Below are 9,708 nucleotides of genomic sequence, written 5' to 3'. Positions count from 1 at the left end.
GACAGCAATGACTGCTATTTTGTAGGCACTGTAGGAGAACTTGGGGATAACTCCCAGGCCACCAGGCATTTCTGCCATGAAAACAGACTCCTGTGATTTTCCTGGGGAGAGCCATTTTATAAAGCTGGGCTCAACTGGTTCAAAGATAGGAAAATGGAGCTTGGGGGCTTGGTGGAGCAACTCAGTCTGCCAGGTTAGGCTCCTGACTGGAGCCTCAGAAGGTGGCTGATTGGGAAAGCCTCCCTTAGTCACTCTCCTCTGCTGGGGGATAATCTTTTTGCACACTGTGAAGATGTGTCTCTGTTTTACCTGGCCTGTCTAAAGCACCTTCTGATTAGTTTAATAAAGGACTGAATGGCCATAGCTATGCAGGAGAGGATAGGCAGGACTTCTGGGGGAGAGAGAGGAACTTGGGAAGAATCAGAGAGGTGGAGATTTGCCAGCTAGATACCAGACATTGAGAAATTTGGATGAGTCACATGGCAGAACATAGATTAATATAAATGGACTAAATTAAGTTACAAGAGCTAGTTGGGAACAAACCGAAGCTAAAGCTAAGCTTTCATACATAATAAGAAGTCTCTGTGTCATTGTTTGGGAGCAGGCAGTCCAAAGCAAGTCCGACTACACTCCTCTTTGCTTTCATACCCTGGAAGTCATGGACTTCTCCATTACACCTTATACAGGTTATTCTCCATCCTTCCTGGTCTGTGTATTGGTCCTCCCTGCTACCTTATCATGTCTACTCAGCAAAAGCCTATTTTATGTTAGGGCATCCACCGTGTTCTTTTACCACACAGAACATTGTTGCTGAATTCTCACACGTGTGGATGATGAGCCTGCTAGTACATCCACATGGTTTCCTTTCTTTGTCTCACGTATTTCCTGTATAGACCACCAGATCTCTGATACATGGAACCCAGAGCATCTCTGGGTACTAAATGAGTTAACAGTAGTTGAATGAATGAAGCAAGAAGGTATGAGGTGTGCTGCAGTGGTAAGGATCTCATTACAGCTGATTTGATGACTTCACTCTGAGTGTAAAAAAGAGATATGAAAGGTACATAGATGGGCAGGGGTCGTGAGTAGATGGATGTCTTTTGGATGTGGGGGACTCTGATACTTGGGTTTTGAAGAATGTAATTTTTAATGGTATCTGCCTTCCTCTCTAGTGTTTAAGTTCATCTTATTTTATTTATTTATTTATTTTTGGTTTGTCAAGACAGGGTTTCTCTGTAGCTTTGGAGACTGTCCTGCAACTAGCTCTTGTAGACCAGGTTGGCCTCAAACTCATGAAGATCTGCCTGCCTCTGCCTCCTGAGTGCTGGGCTTAAAGGCGTGCACCACCACCACCCAGCTAGGTTCATCTTATTTTAATGAATAGAAAACTACACAGTTTTCTACATCTTGGCACAGGAGCTATTAGGGCTTGGGGGCTAACCTGATTCTATGTAGTCAGAGAGATAGATGCACTCTTGGTTCATGATTAGACCAGAGTGTTTGATACTTAGAACTGCCATCCCTCTCTGTATATCATGAATGTCCTCTTGTCTCCTGTCTTAGTTAGGGTTTCTATTGCTGTGAGGAAACACCATGGCCATGACAACTGTCATAAAGGAAAACATTTAATTGGGTAGTTTGCATTTTCAGAGGTTCAGTTCACTATCATCACGACAGGAAACATGGCATTATGTCTTCTTGTGATGAGGTAGAGGTAGGGAGATAGCATAAAGGTGAGTCTAGATCATGCCATCTCTCACAGGAATCGCGGTTTCACTCCTGGTTGCAATAGACACAGGGGATCAGAGGAATAAAGACCCGAACTTGGATTTAGGGAGCAAAAGAGAGGAAGTGGAAGCAGAGGGCCTTTGTCATAGGTCCTCCAGGGGCTACGGGGCCCCTTATGAGCAAACCATCTGGAATGAAGACAGAGTACAGAACTGGATCACACCCCATAAGGCTGCCAGCTGTTTCTGAGTGCTTTTCAATAAATGAAAATAACTCCCCGAGGTCACTTGATAACATTGGTGAGAGAGGTCAGAAGGGCAAAATGATTTTTCTAAGACTCCATTAGCAAAGATCAGACGACCACCAGGATAGGTTTTGTCTTTCCTTTCTCACCAGCCGTGGGATCCCCAGGCTCCTGAGGCTAGCGGCCCTGCAAATGCAAATTATTAGTTGCCATTTGAGAAGTCTTAATTATCTAGATCCATTGGAAACTGTGTCGGTTATTTGAAACCCAGGGGTCGATCGCTCAGATCAATGCTGGGCCATTAAGGCAACACACAGTCAATAGAAAGAGCCACAACTCCCCACATAGAGCTATGGATGCCTGGGGATCTTCATTTTCTGAAAAGAGAAGAGAAACCTTCCATTGGGCAGCGTAAGCACCAAGGAGGCTGACCTGCACAACTGCAGTCCTCCAGGGGACACGGAATTAGATTAAGAGCTTTCATTGTGGAGGCTTGAAAAGTTTGTGCCTTTTATCTTCTTTGCAAACTTGAACAGCTTCAAAATGGACCAAACCTGAGGGGTCTTTGCATCATACCCAGTGTAGCCCAGTGGGACCACAGAGCCCTAACTTGGATGAAGAGGGTTGAGCAACGTGACATTGTCACTGCTTTGTTGGAAGGGAAATTGCAACATGACTTTCCCTCCAGGGCAGCTCAGGCAAAGTGCCACCAAGCATGTCCCTTTGCAGATCCCCTTCTTCTCTATCCGTGGCACCTCACTGGAGCACACGATAAGCATTAGGTGTTATTGTTGGTGCTTCTCTTTACAGAACCATGCACCCAGCCACACTCACTCTCACAACAGAGCCTGTCTATTCGAACCATCAAAAGGCATCCTCAGTCTATCCCCTGCCTTCTGAGGTTTTTGCCCTACCCTGGCCCAGATTCCTAGACTCTCTTGCATGGATGACATGGTTGCTATTCTATGTTGCATGTCCCCTACTGAGCAAGCTCTGCACAGCTGCACAGCCTGGCCACTGCCAAACATAAACTAAAGGACGTGTGGGTTCAGCTGCTGTCTCCTGAAAAAATACATCGAGGTCCTATGTTTGGTACTAGTAACTTAACACCTTCTTTTAATCTTCTATGACTTTTAAGGTAAGTGTGGGGACCTAAAGCCAATGACTAGTGCCCTTACTAGAAGAGGAGACCCAGACACACCAGAGAAGCCCGTGTAAGACCCTGGCAAAGACTGAAGCAAAGGACCCCAGGACTGTATGCGGCTAGCAGGAACTGAGAGAAGCACCCTTTTCATCAATGCAGTTTAGTTGTCTAGGCATCCTAATTACTGACTCTGTGTCTGTCAATATGTCAGTTAATCTCCTTTCCCCAGAATGGAAACACGATAATACTAGAGATGTTTTCTATATACTTCATTTTACGGTTGGAGAGATGACTCAGCTGCTGAAGGTGCTTGCTGCCAAGCCTGACCTCCTGAGTTCCATTCCTAGGGGTAGAAGAAAATCTTACACTTCTGACCTCCAAAACATTCATGGTGTACACACAAACATACACATACACAAATAAATAAATAGCCTGTGTCTATCACATCATCAATGAAGAAGCTCCTGGTACACACTAGGGGACAAAGTGTGTGGATGGTGCTGTAGTATCACTTTGGTAAATCCTTTCCCATTTGCAAAGACACCAAACTAATATGCTCATATCATAAGACTTGTCTTATTATGGGCAGGTCCAAATTGTGGGGAAGTTCTCAGCACCGGACTTTGCATACTATGGTCCTGCTCCTTGCAATCCAGACAGGAATCAGACAGTTGTAAGCAATCAGATGAATAAGGACCAGTGACCTCACAGCAAAGCAGGTGTTGGAGTTTGAGTTGAGGATTCTTGCGCAGGTTTAGAACTGGCCTGGTGTCTGCTGGGAGATAAATGAGGCATTTTCATGAAAGAAGGCCTCAGGAAGGTCAAAGTTCCAGACAGAATGTAGGAAGCCTGCCCAGTAGTAGGAAAACTGCTAGCCCAAGGACAATAAGAAATGGACACAAAAAAAGATTCCAACCTAAATCCTATGGCCAGCCAATGACACCTAATATAATTCATCTACTTCACAGCCAGGCCACGACACTTGATGTGGACCACTGGTGCTTTCTGTGGTATGCCAGCCGCGGGTTTAGGACGTGGCTTGTTATGTAACACCATGAGGGCAGTGGCCTGCAGATGTGTGGTGTTCATTTGTCTATGAGCTCATATCCCCTTAAAACTACCATGCCAAAGGCCAAGGCCACACTCCTATATACATCAGAGTCTGTCCACAATAGACGTTCAGATATTGTTGTATGTGAGTAATTGTGTTAGAAGCAAACAGAGAAGAAATAATGGAGGATGCAGGATTGGCTGCACCATGCGTGTCACATGGACAATAGGGCTGCTTATTGAGCGCTAACTGTGTGCCAAGCAGTGCCGTCACACCTTTAAAACCCATTTTTATTGGCTGTTAATATCTCTGTCAGGCCAAGAATTGGGCTTTAGTGAAGTGAGGGGTTTCCTCAAAGCACCAGCCACAAAGGGAAGCCGAGCTTCTTAGTTCTATTTCTATCATTTGGAGAAAGAGCAGGTTGGCCTCCGTGGGGTGGAGGACTTCTCCATAGCTTATCGACCAAAAGCTGAGGGAGCAAGGATTCGAAATGGTACCTGTTTGCTTACAAAATTATGAAGATGGGAGAGGCGCAGCGGCGGCGGCGCCAGACGCACAGAGGCGCAGCAGCGGTGGCGCCAGACGCACAGAGGCGCAGCGGCAGCGGCTGCAGCGCCAGACACGGCAGAGCAGAGGCCAGACCCAAGCGGCTGGGACAGGCGTGCAATAAGGAGAGCAGATCGCCCTACTACAATTGAATCAAAGAGGTAGGCCTTTGGTTGGCCAGGTCACTGGCACAAGGGGAGCGTGGTCCTGTCCTGAAGATCCTTCGGAGGGGTGAGAGGGTTCTTGGCCTGCAGCAGGAACCACGAAAGAGAGTGAGGGCATTTTGTAAGCGGAGCCCTTGGCCAGCAGGGAAACCTGATCCGGTTTCTAAAGGATCCATTGGATAGGATCAATAGGAGGAGATGGGCAGGCGCCAAGGCAAGAACTCACCCAATAATCCGAAAAACAACATGAAAACATCAGAACCCAATGATCTTACAACAGAAGTATTTGAACAACCTAACACAGAAGAAGTGGAAAAAATCGACTTTATGAAGATAATAGAGTCCCTTAAACAACATGTAAAAAATGCCCTTATAGAAATGGATGAGAAGTATAACAAAAAGTTTGAAGAAATGAGTAAATACGTACATGATATCCTGGGAAACCAAGAAAAAACCATCAAACAGGTAATGGAAACAGTTCAAGAATTGAAAACTGAAATGAAGGCAAAGAAGAAAATACAAACTGAGGACCAGCTGGATATGGAAAATCTAGGCCAACGAGCAGAGTCTACAGAAACAAGCATAATCAATAGAATACAAGAGCTAGAAGAAAGACTCTCAGATGCTGAGGACACCATAGAGAAAATAAACGAACAGATCAAAGAAAACAGCAAAGCCAACAAATTCTCAACACAAAACATTCAGGAACTATGGGACACAATAAAAAAACCAAACCTAAGAATAATAGGAATAGAAGAAGGAGAAGAGTCACAGCTCAAAGGCTCAGAAAATATTTTCAACAAAATTATGGAAGAAAACTTTCCCAACTTAAAGAAAGATATTCATTTAAATATTCAAGAAGCATACAGAACACCAAACAGACTGGATCAAAGAAAAACATCTCCTCGCCATATAATAATCAAAACACAAAATATACAGGTTAAAGAAAGAATATTAAGAGCTGCAAAAGAAAAAGGGCAAGTAACTTATAAAGGTAAACCGATCAGACTTACACCTGACTTCTTGATGGAAACTATGAAAGCCAGAAGGTCCTGGATAGAGGTTCTGCAGAAGCTAAGAGACCATGGATGCAAACCCAAACTACTATACCCAGCCAAGCTATCGTTCACTATCAACGGAGAAAACAAGACATTCCAGGATAAGAACAAATTTAAACAATACGTAGCCACAAATCCAGCCCTACAGAAAGTAATAGAAGGAAAATCGCAACCCAAGGAATCCAACACTGCCAACACTGCCTACAATAACCCAGGCATCTAATGACCCTTCACGAGCACATCTCAAAGAAAGGAGACACACAATCTCTACTACCAAAAGCAATAAGAATAACCGGGGTAAACAACCACTGGTCATTAATATCACTTAATATTAATGGGCTCAATTCACCTATAAAAAGGCACAGGCTAAAAGATTGGATACGAAAACAGGATCCAACATTCTGCTGTTTGCAAGAAACACATCTCAACCACAAAGACAGGCACCTACTCAGAGTAAAGGGTTGGGAAAAGGTGTTTCAAGCAAATGGTCCTAAGAAAAAAGCAGGTGTGGCCATACTAATTTCTAACAAAACTGACTTCAAACTAAAATCAATCAGAAGAGACCGAGACGGTCACTTTATACTCATAACAGGAACAATTCATCAGGAGGACGTCTCAATCCTGAATATATACGCCCCCAATATAAAAGCACCTACTTATGTAAAAGAAATATTACTAGAACTCAAGGCAGACATCAAACCACACACACTAGTAGTAGGAGACGTCAACACACCTCTCTCTCCAAGGGACAGGTCAATCAGACAGAAACCTAATAGAGAATTAAGAGAATTATTGGAGGTAATGAAGCAAATGGACTTAACAGACATCTATAGAACATTCCACCCAAATAGGAAAGAATATACCTTCTTCTCTGCAGCTCATGGAACCTTCTCAAAAATTGACCACATACTCGGAAACAAAGGAAACCTCCACAGATACAAAAAAATATCAGTGTCCACCTGTGTCTTATCAGATCATCACGGATTAAAGTTAGAAGGCAACAACCACGCTGCCCCCAAAAAACCGACAAACTCATGGAAACTGAACAGTCAACTACTGAACCACACCTGGGTCAAGGAAGAAATCAAGAAAGAAATTAAAGTCTTCCTTGAATTTAATGAAAATAAAGGGACAACATACTCAAACCTATGGGACACAATGAAAGCAGTGCTAAGAGGAAAGTTCATAGCACTAAGTGTCTACTTAAAGAAAACCGAGAATGCATACATTGGGGACTTAACAACACACCTGAAAGCTCTAGAAAATATAGAAGCAGACGCGCCCAGGAGAAGTAGAAGACTGAAATTATAAAACTGTGGGCAGAAATCAACAAAATAGAAACGCAGAAAACAGTCCAAAGCATCAATGAAACAAAAAGTTGGTTCTTGGAGAAAATCAACAAGCTCGACAAACACCTATCCAAACTAATTAAACGACAGAGAGAGAGCACACAAATAAATAAGATCAGAAATGAAAAGGGGGACATAACCACAGAAACAGAGGAAATTCGGAGAATCAATAGATCTTACTACAAAAGCCTATATGCCACAAAACTGGAAAATACAAAAGAAATGGACATTTTTTTAAATAAGTATCATATACCAAAGCTAAACCAAGACCAGGTGAATGATCTAAATAGACCGGTTTCTCGCGAAGAATTAGAAATGGTTATCAAAAATCTCCCTTCGAAAAAAAGCCCAGGACCAGATGGTTTCAATGCAGAATTCTACCAGAACTTCCAAGAAGAATTAATACCTATACTCCTTAAGGTATTTCACAATATAGAATCAGAAGAGTCATTGCCAAATTCCTTTTATGAAGCTACAGTTACCCTGATACCAAAACCACAACAAGACCCAACCAAGAAAGAGAATTACAGACCAATCTCACTCATGAACATCGACGCAAAAATCTTCAATAAAATACTGGCAAACCGAATCCAAGAACACATAAGAAAAATTATCCATTATGATCAAGTAGGCTTCATCCCAGAGATGCAGGGCTGGTTCAACATACGCAAATCTATCAATGTAATCCACCATATAAATAAACTGAAAGAAAAAAACCATATGATCATTTCACTAGATGCGGAAAAAGCATTCGACAAAATTCAACACCCCTTTATGATAAAGGTCTTGGAGAGAATAGGGATACGAGGGTCCTACCTAAATATAATAAAAGCTATTTACAGCAAGCCAACAGCTAACATTAAATTAAACGGAGAAAAACTCAAAGCCATCCCACTAAAATCAGGAACACGACAAGGATGTCCACTCTCGCCATACCTCTTCAATATAGTGCTTGAAATTCTAGCAATAGCAATAAGACAACATAAGGAGATCAAGGGGATTCGTATTGGAAAGGAAGAAGTTAAGCTTTCGTTATTTGCAGATGATATGATAGTGTACATAAGCGACCCCAAAAATTCCACCAAAGAACTCCTACAGCTGATAAACAGCTTTAGTAACGTGGCAGGATACAAGATCAACTCCAAAAAATCAGTTGCCTTCCTATACACCAAGGATAAGGAAGCAGAGAGGGAAATCAGAGAAGCATCACCTTTCACGATAGCCACAAATAGCATAAAATACCTTGGGGTAACCCTGACCAAGGAAGTGAAAGATCTACTTGACAAGAACTATAAGTCTTTGAAGAAAGAAATTGAAGAAGACACCAGAAAATGGAAAGACCTCCCTTGCTCTTGGATTGGGAGGACCAACATAGTAAAAATGGCAATTCTACCAAAAGCAATCTATAGATTCAATGCAATCCCCATCAAAATCCCATCAAAATTCTTCACAGATCTGGAGAAGACAATAATCAACTTTATATGGAAAAACAAAAAACCCAGGATAGCCAAAACAATCTTATACAATAAAGGTTTGTCTGGAGGCATTACCATCCCTGACTTCAAACTCTATTACAGAGCTACAGTATTGAAAACAGCTTGGTATTGGCATAAAAACAGAGAAGTCGACCAATGGAATCGAATAGAAGACCCTGACATTAACCCACAAACCTATGAACACCTGATCTTCGATAAAGGAGCTAAAAGTATACAATGGAAAAAAGAGAGCATCTTCAACAAATGGTGCTGGCAAAACTGGATGTCAATCTGTAGAAGAATGAAAATAGATCCATATCTATCACCATGCACAAAACTCAAATCCAAATGGATTAAAGACCTCAATATCAGTCCGAACACACTGAACCTGATAGAAGAGAAAGTGGGAAGTACTCTACAGCACATGGGCACAGGAGACCACTTCCTATGTATAACCCCAACAGCACAGACACTAAGGGCATCATTGAATAAATGGGACTTCCTGAGGCTGAGAAGCTTCTGTAAAGCAAAGGACACTGTCACTAAGACAAAAAGACAACCCACTGACTGGGAGAAGATCTTCACCAACCCTGCAACTGACAAAGGTTTGATCTCCAAAATATATAAAGAACTCAAGAAACTAGACCGTAAAAGGCTAATCAACCCAATTATAAAATGGGGCACTGATCTGAACAGAGAATTCTCAACAGAAGAACTTCAAATGGCCAAAAGACACTTAAGGTCATGCTCAACTTCCTTAGCGATCAGGGAAATGCAAATCAAGACAACTTTAAGATACCACCTTACACCTGTCAGAATGGCTAAAATAAAAAACACCAATGATAGCCTTTGCTGGAGAGGTTGTGGAGAAAGGGGTACACTCACCCATTGCTGGTGGGAATGCAAACTTGTGCAACCACTCTGGAAAGCAGTGTTTCGGTTTCTCAGG

The sequence above is a fragment of the Microtus oregoni genome, unplaced genomic scaffold (assembly GCF_018167655.1).
Source record: "Microtus oregoni isolate MIOR12 unplaced genomic scaffold, Mior012 000022F_ref0000154, whole genome shotgun sequence".
In the NCBI taxonomy this organism is placed as follows: domain Eukaryota; kingdom Metazoa; phylum Chordata; class Mammalia; order Rodentia; family Cricetidae; genus Microtus; species Microtus oregoni.
Note: the sequence above shows the minus strand (reverse complement) of the source record.